Source organism: Anser brachyrhynchus (genome assembly GCF_964034855.1).
Source record: "Anser brachyrhynchus genome assembly, chromosome: 7".
Taxonomy (NCBI): Eukaryota; Metazoa; Chordata; class Aves; order Anseriformes; family Anatidae; genus Anser; species Anser brachyrhynchus.
Genome location: NC_137701.1, coordinates 26,990,261 through 27,006,214, shown reverse-complemented (window position 1 = coordinate 27,006,214; position 15,954 = coordinate 26,990,261). Strand labels below are relative to the sequence as shown.

The 15,954-nt window shown below is 46.1% G+C and overlaps 1 protein-coding gene across 7 annotated transcripts in view; it reads right to left on the bottom strand.

Moving 5' to 3' along the window:
• The window catches only part of SEMA5B (semaphorin 5B), a 270,791-nt gene that overhangs the window by 145,267 nt on the left and 109,570 nt on the right, over positions 1-15,954 (bottom strand). The window contains exon 1 of one of the 7 annotated variants that reach the window (XM_080601335.1): positions 8,963-9,100. The exons of the other annotated variants lie outside the window; for them this stretch is intronic. The gene's annotated coding sequence lies outside the window, so the exon portion shown is untranslated. Of the gene's footprint in view, positions 1-8,962; positions 9,101-15,954 lie in introns of those variants that run through there. 7 annotated transcript variants of the gene reach the window in all.

Below are 15,954 nucleotides of genomic sequence, written 5' to 3'. Positions count from 1 at the left end.
TGACAGTGGTTCCAAATTGTACCAGACCTAATGCAGGTTGGAAACTGGCACGATTTCTCTCTTCACGCTGTGAGGACAAGCCAGGGACCACGGCAGTGCACAGACTGCACTGAGCAGATAGGCAGCCCCCATAAGCTGCGTAGTGCCCACTGTGGTGACCCTGTGGCTGCACAGCTAGGAAAACACTAAGATGAAATTAGAAAAGAAACCTTATTTATCCTTTGAGCTGGAGCAATCTTAGAATTTGACTCTCCAGCAGAGGAAAATCAAGCCATGAAATCATCCCACCAATCAACCTCCCAGCTGAGAATCAGCCATAACATACAGGCATCATTTTCCCTCGAGCCTTGTTTTCCCAGTTTAAAGACTCCAGCACTGGCACCGCTGCTGCCGCCCGCCCCTTGTGCTCCATGCCCCAGATCCTCCCCGCACGGGGGTCAGAGGCAGACGATGTGATGCCACAAGCCACCTCTGCGCTCCCCGCAGCTCCTTCCCGTGCTGGTGAGAGTAGCTTTCTCTTTTAATGCTTGCCGGTGCAAGAGAGAAACCACAGCTTGTTTTTGTCAAAGACTTGTGATTACCAGTTGCCACATAACACAGACGCACGGCTTCATTGTAACTCCAGGAGAATAAAGCCTTGCTGGAGCGCTGCTCCCGAGTTTCAGCCTGCTTGGAGACAAGAATATGTTTTGCTGCAGCTTCTTCCTGGCACTGTGCAGCATCATTTATCATATGGAAACCCTTGGCCAGAAGGCATTCAAGCGGCCAATATATGCCCCAAATCCGAACAGACAAAATAATAATTGTCAGCCAGGCTCTTTTTTCTCCTGCCATGCCCAGCTCTCCTCTTGTTTCTCGCAGCAGCAGCTACCTGTTGGCTCTGATAACTCTTCCCCCTGCCTTGGGCTGCCCCGACTCTGGCGTTTCCCCCGGGGTGCTGCAGGGGAGCGGGGCTCCTGCCAGACCTACCTGGCTGCCGGGCGGCACCGGAGGGCAGCGATGCGGGAACGGGCAGCTCACAAGAGACAGGTTATTACTGACTGCTGTGGGTAAACGAAACGGGACCGATTCCTCATCTGCTGAAAACAACAGCGACATCAATTTTCCCCCGGAAAATATTCAGTGTTCAGCAATTTCTGAAAAGGCTGAGCTGAATTTTCCTCTTTCTCCGAAAACCCTGTGCAACCTATCCGATACTAGGAGCGTGGCTCTGTGCTCCCTGCTAATCCGAGCTCCCCAACACAGGAATTACTGTACGGGGTCACAGCAAGACCCTTTTAGCACTTTTCTCAAACATATTTAGGCAAAGAGAACGTGAAGCAGGGCAGCGACCCCTCAAAAAGCCCCTGGCTGCATTCTTTTAACGAACTGGAGTCATAATTTTCACTGCCCACAGATTTACTTTACGTGAACAGCCTATAGTATGCATGGTCCCAACCATGTAAGATGTCCCTTTCCCTAAATTCCCAGAAACCAAGGTGATGCAGAATTTAATACAAACCCTGTGACCTAGCTAAACATCTCCGTGCCGGAAAGGAAGGGATGAATACCTGAGACTAACAGCCGAGACCATTCCCCACACCCAGCTCTTTGGCCATTTCCAATGTCCAGCCAAAACCTCAGCTTGGAGGACGCTCTGTGAGGCATCCTTGGGCAGGAGAAGCAGTGGGCCAACGGTGTGCCCCAGCCCTGGGGTGCCAGCATTGCTCCTCAGAAATGCTTTGGAAAAGCCAAGCAAGCCCTCAGACAGAAACCTCACTGTCAGCGTCCAGGAGGCAGGGCCTGAGCACGCGTTTTGGGGGCTGATACGGTTTTTATACACTGCAAGGCCAGGCTTTCCGGAGCAGATGAATTATTTGTAATGAATTCCAATCACACGGCGCTCCAGCCCCCACACCTTCGTACTGCATATATAACCAAATTAGTTTAGAAGATGTAAGTTATTCAGGGACTTAGCTGTTCAGTCTGGCCTTGGAGGATTTGCTCTCATTATGGCTTTTATGCAAATTCTGTCCTCCAAATCTCTTCTGAATCAATTATTACTAGATTAATTTAAACATGTCCACCTGGGGTGCCTGTATATCATGTGCCTCATGTTAAAAAGTAAAAAGGATGATAATGAATTCAGGAGGTGACGGAAACAGATTCCTGCTTTGTGGAAATGTGACCTTTTTGCATAATGTCATAAAAGAAAGAAGTTCCCTCAAGAAACATGGCAGATAGGGTCGGTGGTTGGATCAGCTGGGCTTTCAATCACTCTTTGGAAATTAGCATGATACAATAAAAAATTAATAAGAAATTAAAAAAAAATCACTTTAATGCTCCAGACTATTAAAGTCTTCGATGGACTACTAATTGAAACGTAATGCTTAATTTTAAGCAATGCCATTTTATTAATGGTAAAAACTTGAATTAATGTCATTAACCAATGTTAATATTACAAATCCCCTGAGGGATAACAAAGCAATTATGTTATTCACAGAACCGAAGTGGGGGGGCCAATGTAGTCTGTACACGACTTCACTAAGGCGGAAGACATCGCTTCCATCTGCATTTCCTCTACTGAGAAAGGGGGTTTGTTTGTTTTTTTTTTGAGCGAAGAGGAGGGAGAGGAAGAGAAGAATTTGCACTAAGTTAATTACTGCTGATTTTCAGGCTCTTAATAGCTAGGAAATTATTCTATTACTCAAACACCATACTGTGGGGATTCTGGAAAAATAATTTGGGAAGGAGAAATTGATTACACACCCTCCTTCTTGGAGCCTCTCCTGCATGCAATAGGATCCTAATACACCTGGCATTAAATGGCTTTATGAAGCTGTGCTGGTTTGCATCTGCCAGGAATCAGGCCCGATCTAATGACCAAAGAGGTCACCTTTTGTGATACCAAATGCCCTCAAGTCTACTTGAGGGGAATTGCTTTTATTTCTTATAGTTTTGCAAGTTCAGCATCTTGTCAGATGCACTGCTAATGCAGCAGGATAGATGGGGAAGCGTTAATTAAAGGCCAAACCCAATACCCTTGCCAACTGGCAGAAGTCGCAATGCCCAGAGGGAATAAGGACCTTGTATGATGTGGTGTAATACACCACTTACCCCAGAACAACCACGTCTGAGATAAACCCTCCTTTACCTATAGTTTTGTTGTCTGGCTGATAATTCAGGGACAATGGGGAGATTCAGCAAGCCAGAGAAGGAAGATCTCCCCGGGGAGCTCCTAACCTTGCTGTTACTGCTCACAATTCCAAAGATTTTTGCTTCATATTTGGGCAAAGTGAAAGTGCTCCATGCACCCAACACACCATTGTCACAATCCACGACTAACACAAACGCCTTGTTCAGCGCGTGCTTTTCAAGGCAAGTGGTCAAACGTGCCACAAATTCGCAAACAGTGTTAATACATGGGAAAAGATACAAAAATGCATTTCATCTGTTTCATATAATGCGCTCTGCTGTACACCAGCTTTCAGACTGCTCAGGAGATTCTTCCAACACTGTCCAGCCAAGCATTTTTTTTTTAAATTAAATTCATCTCCTTCTTGGGGGAAAAAGAAAAGCATTGACACTAATTACTGCCAGCCTTCTCATTTGTCTTGTAAGGTGTAAAACCTGAGTACTAACCCAAAAGAAACAACTGAAAAAGACCACAGATTTCCATGGAGTGAGACTCTACCCCCAGATTTGGTCGGGTATAATACCATGGACTCAGCTGGGTGGCTGGGACCAGGGCGTCCTTCTTTCTTTGTGGCCCAAGCACAAAGCACCCAAGTGGCTCTTTATGTTTCCGTTCAGGATATAGATATAGCTGTAAAACACAATGAGATTTGGGGATTTTACTTAAATTGATACATTACCGAGCAATCTTATTATAAATGGGAGACTGAGCAAGAGGAAGAATTACTGCAAGGTTTCCACTGTGCTTACCAATGAGATCCAGCACACGGCAGCCTTCAGTCTATGGAGACAGTTATGCTCGACAGCATGATGCCTTTTCTCCTGAAAACTTGCAAATCTTTACTTTTTGTCTTCCGGTAACAGCCTCTCTCTTACCTTTTATCTCCCCCATTTCCTCAAAGAGCAACATTAAACCTCCCATGAAATATCTCCAAAGTCCACTCTGTCACTCTTCTATTTTCTCTCCCAACTCCTCACTCCCTCTTTGAAAACAGAGGGAGGGGAAGGCACCGAAGACACCAAGGTCAAGGCAGAGTGAGACAAAGTCAAATTCCTGCAATCATTTAAAACGGCACACCATCAGAGCATTACGGCGACGCGAGACGTTATGGATTGCAGTTTAATAGATCACAATGGAGGCTGATGGGGGAGAGGGGAAGAGAGAAATGGTCCTTCCACGTTGAGACTAAGTGATTAAAGTGCACGAGTGGGCAGGGGACCGCGACAGCATTTGTGTTCATAAAGCCGAGACTTGCTTCTCGATATTAATGGCCGCACCACTGTCGCCAGACTCAATGTTTTGTTATTGCGTGATTAATTGAAAGTCACACGCAATGACATATTACAGACAGGATAAAGCTGTCACTGGGAAGCAATTCTTCACCGTAATTCCTGCCAGTCCCTACACTCTGAAATTGCATACCCCGTTACAGACGACCCCTCCAGCACAAACGCATTACATATCTTTATATAAATAACAGTGACTAACAACAGCAGTCTGAGGTAATCTCTGTGGGATATGAAATACAGAAAAAGGTAAGACAGAGAAATAGTCTTCAGATATTAGTAAGCTTGTCCGTGCTAATCTCCATCAAATGAGCCATTTCTCTTTTTCTCTAAAATAAAAACCGTTCTTGCTGGAGAAATACAAAGTGTGATAAAAGGACATGTTGTGGCATAAATGACAACTCGAAGCCTTTCTTCTTCAAAAGGCCACCAGTTCTAAATCTTAAAAACCTATCTTGATCAAGACTAATTAAACTTCGACACAGTCGCTTTATCACTTACTTAGGTCAGTAAGTAAGTATCAGTAACTGGTCCGGCTCACTTTTTTAAAGCCCCCAGATCAAAGACGCTTTTATATTTCTTTTGGCAGCAGCGAGAAGATATCAAATCATTAATTTTCTCCATGCAGTTTATTTCAGTCAGAATCAACACATTCAAAATACAATGTGGAAAAAAAAAAAAAAAAAAACAGTGCTCAAGGGGAAGGACACAGGCCCCGGGGGGAATACAGGTGCCCAGGAAATAGCCCACGTCTCCTATATTTTGTATATGGCAAATTCACAGCTGAATTGCCAGCGATGGTAGAAGGCTGCCTAACTTTCAGCCGGAGCTCAGAGCTCCGTTTCCCGTACCGCCGGCTCACGGTCAGGTCTGTCCCAACGCCCATCTAATGTCCTCGCTATCTGAACGCGAAGGGGAGGTAACACCCCACTACTCACAGGAGACTTATTTTAGAGCCCCCCCCCTCGGAGGGGATGGCACCAGCACCCCCTGTCCTGCCACATCCCCGCTGCCGGGCTCCCTTTCAGGCCCCCTTGGAGACACGCAGAGCCTGAAGCTGTCTTCAAATATTAGCCTGGGCCACCCGCCTCGGCTCTGTCCCCGAGCAGTGCCCAGAAAGAAGAAGGGACGTGGGGGCTTTACCTGCTCATACGGCGGGCTCTCGCAGGCTCTGGTACATCTGCCAGAGGCAGGAGCCAACGGAGGCGGGGATGGAAGCACAAAGGCCGGGCTGTCCGGTGGCCCGGCGGCCAACGCGAGCTCTGTCTTCCCCTAACCCAGCCCGAGCCCTGCAAGGGAGTAAATCTGTGTCCACTGGCCTTTTTAACAGTCACTTAATGACCGTTAACTTTTTCAGCCAGCCATTGACTCTAATGGCATGTGCATTCACCCACCATAATACCTCTGCCGGCCTTCATTAATTTACCATGCATAATTTCTCTGAAAGCGTTTGCCAATAGAATACCCCTAAACTGACTCACTAACTCGCCAAGATAAAGCACTTTCTGTCTGAGGCCATTATGCAGATTCACAGCCTTCTCCTCAAACAAGTTGGAAGAAGTAGGAGCTGCTCGGTGGCTGCGCGCTCTTCTGGACGCAGCGACGTGCGCCACTGGGGCCGCGGCCACAAGAGCATCGAGGACAAAAGCAACTTAGGTGAAAAGGCCTTTCGGCTGTGAAGTTCCTGCAACCCCTTACAAATTTCAACACCAGAAGTCCTACAAGTGGAAGGCTGTAAAATCAGCTCGGGAAAATGCAGCAATACAGAAATTCACCATCCTCAACCCATTCATCAGAGAGCGGGGGGAGAATCCAGGAAAGCAAGTGGATTAGAAATCAGCTATCCCGGAGAACAAAGGCTTGGAGCTGTCAGGAACTACAGTGCTGCCCATTAGTGTGGCAATAAATTACCAAACTGTCAGCGTTTTCCCATCATAAATCTCTCAGGTCTCCTCCGACGAACATTGATGCACGGTTCAGACCTTGCTCCCGTGGCGGCGATGAAGCCCCAGACAAAAGCAGCACGGCCCCCCTTTGGGGGTGTAGGGGCCATAAATATAGCCAGTGGTCTTATAAACTTTACAGGATGTTGGTTTTAGGGAATAAAAAAGGATTGTTTTAATTACAATTCGTTTGTCTTTAAGTAAAGTTACAGGCTGACAAGCGAGAAGTGGATGGGAAAGCCATCAGGTGCGCAACTCCACCACGACTCCGGATCCAAGGCTGCAGGTGGCAACCTGGCCCATGTAAAAAAAGCCTTCCAGAGACACGGATGCTTGTTGTGCCCTCAGACATTAAAGGTGGAGGTAGAATTAAGATTAAAAAAATAAATCTGAAGCTTAATTTAATCCATCTCAAACCGACGAGTTATGGGATGCAGGATTTTGGGTTCCCGTCAATGCACAGTGAGCCCCTTGCAGCTAGATGCGGATTGGTGGAGTAAAAGCAGAGCTCTTCAAAAAATCTCCATTAAAAGAAAGCTCTGTATGTTAAAGAAGTGGCTTTTTATTGTTATTTCAGAATACAGGCTGCAAAAGATGTACTTCAGTGCAAAAAAAAAGTCTTATAATGAAGACTGACAGCATACGTGGGGGAGATAGGCTCACATGGAGATACTTTTTAAAGTGGAAAGCACCATAAGGATTTTGGCAGCATGGATTTAGTACAAGGACGTAAGCCATTATCAGCACAGAGGTAAGGAAAACTCAGGGAAAACACCAGTGCCTGGAGTTAGTATCTTTAAAGACCATTAATATTGCCACTAATTACACATGCTTAACTAGAGTTTTGCCTGCAACTCTAATATCACAAAATTGCCCGTAAACAGGCCCGCCTGGGGAGCTTCAGACTTTCCCAAAAGCCCCTAGGTATGTGTTTGGAGATGCCGTGGCAAATGGCGACGTAGCACCCCTGAAGAGGAGCATCTCCCCTTCCCCTCCGTGCTTTGGCTTTGCTCCGAGCTGCAAACTGTGCCCGGTGCTCCACCACCACCGAGCGGCAGGGCGACACGGGCATGCCGAGCCTCGCTGCAACGCCAGGAGGGTGCTCACACGAGCTCCGGTGCTGCAGCTGCTCGAGCAGTAGCGCTAAACCGTAGCCCACCCGTAGGAGAGCGCAAGCCGTGCATGTGGCGGAGGAGCCGGGGCTGGAAGCAGCCTGTCTGCTCCAGGCAGATGCACGCAATGGCTCCAACACGAGGCAGGGCACGCTCGAGGCTCCCTGTGAGTACGACAGTGCAGCAGGGTTAGAGCCAACCCCTCTTCATTCAGCAGTAATAGAAAAATAACTCTTTACATTTTTCTAACCCTTTAACACTGTTTCCATACAATATCATCATTTATTCTTGGCTTGTGTATTAGAGGAAAAGAAGTAGGACGACGTTTCCCTTTTTAATCCTTGATTTTTATATTAATTATTTTAATGTATGGTTTTTTTTGAACTGAAATCTTGCAGTATATCTTCTCGTAAAGTAAACAGCGCAGCACTCTGCTTCAGAGTTTATAACAGCAGAGCAAAATTCTATCCATATGTCCGAAGTACAAGAGGTTCACAGTCAGAGCTGGCGGATGGTGTGATTAATCCTGACTGCATTTCAGCAAAGACAAATCTACAAATAATGTACAATTTCTCTCTTTGTGAATTACCACTTGAGAAAACTCCTTGCCTGTATCATATACACCCAAACCCATTTTTGAAGATTGTTTACAATAAATCAAATTTGGGACAGTGCTTGACTGATGAAATTTCAAACACCATCTCTTTATTCTTTGGGTGCTCCTTTTATAATGTCAAGTTAACAGAAAAAACGCAGCGGATACACAGACGCCAGACACATTCAAAGGTTTCCATCTGGGCTTTAATTACTATCACAGTTGCCTCACTAAATTGAATACGTTCCTCCCCCTCCTAAGGGCTTCGCCTTGTATCTGATTTAGCTTACTTTGCCTTGATGAACAAAATCTGCTATAATCATTTTCTATAATGCCCCAGAGGAGCATCTTCCCGTGTATAAACTTGCTGCCCCATAAGTCAGCTTTTTACATTTCTCTCCTCAGACACCGCTCTGAACTTCACTCAGAGAGATTCTTCTTTCCTCCAGGAAATTATTTTGGAAAAGTCCTAGAGCAGATTTTCTCCAAAGACCACATTTAGATTAGATTAAGTCACCGCTATTATCAGAAAGTTAAAAAAGAGGCAAAACCGTTTAAACCACTTCTTCCAAACGCAGAGCACAAACAAAACCCTCTTTCTCCCCCTCCGCACAGCATCACCTGTCCCTGACCCCGCTGACCAGTTCATTATTGCTTTCAGATGTTAATTAGGGAGCCCAGACAGCCCGATCCTTGCCGTCACTCCTGACCTATTAGTCTTGGCCTCTCTCCATTAATCTCGGTGTCCTTCTGTAGGTGTTCTCAGAGAGCAGTAACAAGTATGCCATCTGTTTTAGCTCTCTTAATTTGAGCTGTTAAATAAAAACACGTAACATCATCTACAAAAATACCTTTGTTAGGGCTCCGCAGCGAGCTCTGAGTCCTTCATAATTAAGTGCAGACCTACTTGTTGGTTTCCAATAAGGTCACTCTTTCAGTAATCAGAGGTGGTCCCAGGAGGTAGTACATAAATAGCCTATATTGAAGCCTAAATTAGGCTAACGCAGAACTTCCTGTACTCTTCACTGCAAATAAAGCAAATATTTATAGACTCTCGCAATCTTTGAGGCTCCTGCCTAAGAATTAGAATCAGAGCAGCTCCCCTTGCTCAGAGTAAATCAGAACACAAGCAAATACCCCAAAGCTTGGCTTCCTCAAAGCATTATCTGTGTTTGAAACTCCCATGGCATTCTTTAGATATCCTTTAAAAAATAAAAATAAAAAGAGGACCAAAAGATAATTCAAAAGGGAGGTGAAAACAGACTTTGAAGGAAAACATCTCGCTGTTAGATTCTTGTTAAAGCAGATTGTCACAGACTTGGAACATCTGGCTTCTATTCTGGGCTCTGCCACTGACTTTCTGTAGGGCCTCAGGCAAGTCCTTTCAGCTTAAGTCTTCAACTTTTCTTTCTTTTCAAGTAAATAAGAGTTTTCCTTTCGTCCCCCTTTGATTTCTGCTCTTGCCATCCAGAGACACGCATAATTTTAAAGAAGACAAGTAACAACGTCTTCTCACTGGACATCATCACATAAGCAGACACTTATCTGAAGGATGGAGGCTTTGGACTGTAAACACTTCAGGGTAAAGACCATCTCCTAACATTTGTCAAGTCTTCTGTTTTATAGACTATTTAGAGAAGGCTAATGGTATGCTGTAGGAGTTTCTGGAAGCAGCTGGCTGAGTTTCTGCTGGAATCATCACTTTAAACACAGTTGGGATGTCATTGTTTTATTCCGAGGTGTCAGGACGCCTAGAGCTTTGGCCAGCCATCTTTTCTCATTAGTAATTTTCACACCAGTCTAAATAAATGTGTTTGTACTGTGCCCAGCGTAACGCAACTCCTATGTGCCACATTACCGCAGCTAATAAATAAAAAATCCTATTCATGATATTCTTGCACCAAGCCAGCAGCTGAAAATGGACACTCATCAGGGAAGGGGAAGCATTAGTGGCTGGGTGGATGGTGTTAGCAAACAGGCTCCAGCTGTAAGCGCAAGCATTAAAAGTAACTTCCTCAGTTATTTTCAACAGCAAACTCTGCACTTCCTTGCCCCTTTACCACCTCAGAGAGGTCTGGTGGAAAGCACGGTGCCCATTTACCCTTGGCTAGCCACTGAGCCAGCAAACCTCTTTGGGGCATTCTGGCCTGAAAACCGGGAGGTGATCTGAATGAGCAACGCTGTTCGGCCTCGGCACAGCCAACAGTGCAGGGAGAAGGATAACAATGGGCAATGAAGGATGCTGCTTCCTAAATAGCTGCCACCAACATGCTAGATGCTTTTCAAACACACAAGCCCCAGACTAAAAGTGCTGTCAAAGAGCTTTCAGCCACCACTGGAACACAAAATTGATGCACAGGGGAACGTCTCTGTGAATACATCAGCGCAACTCCCTGCCTCTTGTTTTGACTGCGCTCAGCTGCGGTGCAGCTTCCTCGGCATCTCTCTACCACTATCCACACGGCTTACACGGAATGATAAAATGATCAGATTTCACAAGAAAATGTTTTAAAACAGTGACGCAGTCACAGCATCCCCCTGAACTTCCCCCAGGCTGTGGGCTTGGAGAGCAAAGGTTCGCGTCTGCTTTAGCCAGGAAACGGCTCCCCTCCTTTCAGGACCAGGTCCTACAATACCAATCACCCTGTACCAGGTTACTGAGATCCACAGTCTTTGACAGAAGCAATTCCACAGGCAATCTGCAGAAGGTCGCCCGCTCTGCAGCCCCATCCCAGAGCTCTTTCCTCCCACTGACTTTCCCTTTCACCTCTCCTGTTCTGCAGACGAGAAGCCCAGGCCAAGACAGATCCATTTTTCCAGAGCAGTGAAGCTAATGCTACTCCCAGCAAAGTTCAAGAGAGTTACAAGGAATATTCTTGGTCAAGGTCCCTTGCCTATGAAGCAACCTGACAGAGGAGAAAGCTGAAGCCTTCCCAACCATCAGCCTTGCAAAAATCCAACACGAGAAATCATTCACCTGTGCTCATAAGTAATCATAACCATAACTTTGCTGCTGTGACTTTAGAAATGGAGCTGTGGCCGTTGAGCTGTGAGCTATCTGCGAGTGCTGAAGGGAAAGGAGCCACCAGGAGCAGCCGTCTGAGCGCAGGGAACGCCGGCTGGTGGCTCTCCACGAAGATGCCAGTTGCCCTAGAAACATCATAAAGCAGAGTGGCAGATAGCTGAAGTAGACGAGATCTCGCTCTCAAAAAGGAAAAAGTTTGGCACCATCAAACCAATGCTTTGAAAGCATAAAAATGACTAATTGTCTGTGTTTTCTTCTCCACACCAGACAAAAGGTTCCCCTGGCAATGAGGGACAGCTCTTCGAGTTGTGTTTTGCTATTCGCTCATCTGTTTAAATTCAGACTGTAGGATTCAAAGCTGAATTTAAATGAAAGCTATGTAAATAATGAGCTTGTCTTCATTCCCCCCCCCCCCATTTTTTTTTTTCCAAAGACGAGAGTTCAGATAACCTTCTGAAAAAGACTGGTGACCCTTTTAAAGTGCAATGTCCTGCTGGCCTTAAACCTTAACCACCACCATAAAGCTGCCACATAACTTGGCACTAGTCTCATTTTCTGGCCCGCTGCAATCAAGACAGAAAAAAAAAAAACCTTCTGCAAGTCTGACCTGGATGCACTGAAGCACAAATGTGGTGTTTGACCAGATTCTGACTTGGCCTACCAGAGTAGGTTACAGCAAATACCTGAGCGGTGGGTAGAGGCGAGAGAAATCAAGGTTTGGTTTGTAGCACCAGAAGACACTGGCTTTTGCCAGGCTTATTAATCCTTATCTCTCATTAACAGTAAACACAGAACAACATCAAAAAAGAGAAGGTTGAGCTCTAAAAAGAAAAAAAAACCACATTAGCTATAATGTATTTAGACTCACGTTCCCTTATTTGGCCTCTTTGTGTATGTTTCTCATCCCCCTCTCCCTCCCTCCATCTGGCCAGTTGCCCAATAGAAGAGGGAAAAAAAAAGAGAAAAGGAACAAAAATTAATTATAAGCAATAAAAGTCATTTTAAACTCTTTTTTAAGGCCTGGTGCCAGAGCAGGAGGGGAAACTCAACTTGGGAACTCGGGATTTGCTACACTCTCTGTGGGTCCCCAGCGATGCCGGTGTCTGCAACCAGCACGCAGCAAGCAGCACAGCTGTTTGCATTCTCTCTGTGCACAGGGAAGCAATTTTTCCCTTTCATACATTATTCACAACTTGCTGCAGCCATTCTGCAAATTCAGTACATCTCCTTTAACACAACGATGAGATTGAGATGCAGATTCTTTCCCGTGTTTTTTTTTTTTCTTTTTTTCCTTGAATACTGAGAACACTGGATATGGGGTTTCTTTCTATTCAAATTTTTCTTTTCAATTTGGAGTGGGTTTAACCTACGCACAGTGCAGACAGGCACCAAGTAAGGATTTCCTGCTCCTGTCCATGACTTCTCCTTGGGTTGAGCCCGCAGAATAGCCCTCCATGCTAGGACATAGACAAATCCCCTGCAGTTTAAAGGCGTGATAATCCCAGCTCTCCCAAACTTTCAAAATGGTTTGGGAATTGTAGGTCTTCAGAGAAAATGCTGCGTCTTTTCCTCTCTTTACAGTGACCACAGCCACACTGTAGTGTGACTACACATCACAGCCAACTCCTTTGAACACAAAGCAAACATTTAACGTTAATAGCCATTACCACTACTAACTCCCTGCTTTTGAAAATCCCCCAGACTGCAGCCACCAAAATTCATTCTCACTTGACGTGAAGATGACAGATTTGCCAACAGACTTGAGAGGTGAAATAACATCACAGGGCCACCTGCTCCCTTGGAGTTTAGCTTTAATAATGTAATACAATATCATAAGCTGAAGTGATTTGATGCACGCGATGCAGGAGGGAAATGCAGATTTTCTCGCTTTCTCGGGAAGTTTGGGTTTAGGCGCCAGAGTAAGCTGCAAGTTCTGCTCCCACGTCCCCAGGCTGAGCTGAGCAACGAGTCAGATCCATCCCTGGTGTCAGCCTTGACTTGACGTGAAGCCAGAAAGAAAAAGAAACTGATTTTGTTGTTATTCCTAAAAGACCTAGCTGAGCACAATGAGCATGGATTTCTTTTCGCAACTCCGACTGGGCAGCCACCTCGTGTTTCCTCTCCAGACAAAGTGGAATAACTTTGTTTGCCAATGAGAAGTTAATCGTGTTGTCATCCAGGGCTCCTAACATACTGCATAGGAGTGTCTCTGGAAAGCCTCCGTCTCGAAGCTCAGCACGGTTGGTTACCTGTTCACTCACTACAGCGTCGGTGCTGTACCTACATTGTCAAGGCTGCTTGACACAAATTGGATTTCACTTCAATACTGCGTTGGTGCCGCATCCTGAACGGGAAACACCACTTTGTGCACAGTGTTGTTGGAGCCAGACCCGCACCCTTGTAACTCCGTCCGAGGCCATCGACAGGAGCAGGAGCACATCCTTTCTCCCAGCTGGCTCCCTGGTGTGGATCCGATGGCAAGGGGCAGGACTGGCAGGCAACAATTCGGGATTTCAATCTTAGCACAGCCTGGGAAATTCTTGTAAGCTCTCTAAAGACTAACTCTCTTTTTGATAACATGGTGCTCACATTGCCTATCCACCATATCGAAAGACCTCAGTCACTTGGGTTAGTGAAATGCTTTGAGATCTCAGGGTGAAGTACACTGAAGATTTGGAGCACTGCAGACACGACCGAGTGCAGTACACACATGGAGGACATTACAGGCCTGCTGCCGTAGGAACTGCAGCGCGGTTCTGCCCTTCGTAGCCTGTTATGACTGTGTGTGGTGTGAAAGATTAAGTTTAAGAGGAAAATGAAGCAGTGTAAGCCCTATCTTCCCAAGTTTGCTCTCCACACAACTGGTATTAGCCCAGCCGCAGTAACCCACCTGTAGTATTCACGCTTGCTAGTGGAGATTGTCACTTCTGCATAATAGGTACCCCGTAAATCCCTTGTTCCCACTGATGTGAAATCCTTTTAGGAGACGTTGCTAGGCTTCAGACTACCTCCGTGCCAACCCAGATAGTGTGGGACCCCACTAAAGAAGCAGGGATGCCTGTGTACTCCACCATCACCAGGGTTCGGGGCTCAGACAAAAGCCCTCCTTTTTGTACACAGGCTTATAGGTTAAATACAAGAGTCTTGGCAGTGTGGCCAGCTCCAGGTTTAAATTACAAGGCAGAAAATTCCTGCATAATTTCAGTAATATTGTGTTTGCTGAGTAAATGCTTACACCAAGTTCAGGGCAAAGCAAAGGCCACCTGCACAGGCTGGTACAACACGCAACGAGTAAAGGTTTCCCTGTAGAAGTAGGTACATGTAGGGCTGATTCCTACTTCTGCAGTGGAACAGGAACGGATCATTTAGAGCCATCAATAACCTTCAGTGTCATCCGCAGGCAGAGCCACTGTCAGAACAGGATACTAGCAGTTACTGAGGCTCGCGTTGTTCTTCCCCCTCCATTGAACAGGCTGCTAAATGAACAAAAACAATTTGATCTCACACATCCAACTAGCATATAAAAAAGCTCAAGAGCAGATGCTGCCTACCTACGACTCTAATTGTAGCCCAAACAACCTGCTTCCCAGTTGTGGGAGAGCAAGCCGCAAAAGGACCCGAAATCAGACGGAGTCAGCAGAGACGTGATGTTGTGCCTCCAGCTCTGGCACGCGGCTAATTACGAAGGACAATTATTATAATTAATGCCAGTGGATGTGGCCAAGTCTCCCTGTAACTACTGTGGGGAATTTCCACCCCTGCTTCAACCAAAAACCATCTGTCAGACAGGAAAGTACAAAATAAAAGCTCTCCTTGCCAAACATGCTCAGTAAAATGCGCTATTGCCACTAACCTGGCAGCCCCAGGGAGGTCACACGAGTTTCTAATGGGAACCAAACAGCAAAGTGAAAATCCCAGGCTTCGTATCTTCCTCATCACCACGTAGACAGTCCATCGGTTTATGCACCACGAGGCTACTGCTAAGAGCTGTAGGGATGAGTAAGGTACATGCTCCTGTGTGTCCCAAGCTGGTTTGTTTCCTTCAGTAGGGTTGGCAGCGGGGTCAGCTACAGAAAATGGACTGGAAATGCTGCTACGGCATAGCTCTACCAAGGCGGTGAGTTTTGAAAGAGCCGCTCGCTATTGGCTGTTTGCACATTTAAGCTTCCTTGTCCTTGTACCTCAGTGACCACCTGATAGGCAATGGGAATAAGGAAAAAATATGAAAGCAGACATTATGTCCCTGACTGATCCATGCACAGACTGCTAAGAGGAAAATTTTGCTATGCAGCAAAGTAGTTGGCTACGTCAAACTACTTTCTGTGCAACTAGGAGATAAAGCCCACATAATTGTCTGATTTCTTCACATCTCCCCTCCTCTTGCTGCAGCACTGCTGGTGAGCTCTCATCACAAAATATCCATGCCCGGACCTCTTCAGTCACTTGCTCCAGGCAGCAGACTGCTAACTCACAAGCAGAAAGCCCTTCACTTGCTAAGTATTGGCAGTGTTGGCACCCAGGCTGCTGCAAGAACTGCGGTGTTGGCACTCAGGAATGGCTGAACCAGCTGAGACTGTCACGGACTTGACCACTTCATCCTCCACTAGAGGAGAAAGCGAATGGCCATGATAAACTGGTAGCAAGACAGATACAGTGGTGTCAAATGTGTTAGGCAGTACTGGGGCTCTTTTCTTCCCCAACATGCAGTTTTTAATGGAATACAAAGATAAAATCTTGCAATGCCACCTTCTCTTGGGTAGCCCAATCATGTTTTTCAGTCTGACCAACTCAAGTGAGGAGCTCCTCCCAGCTTAGGGC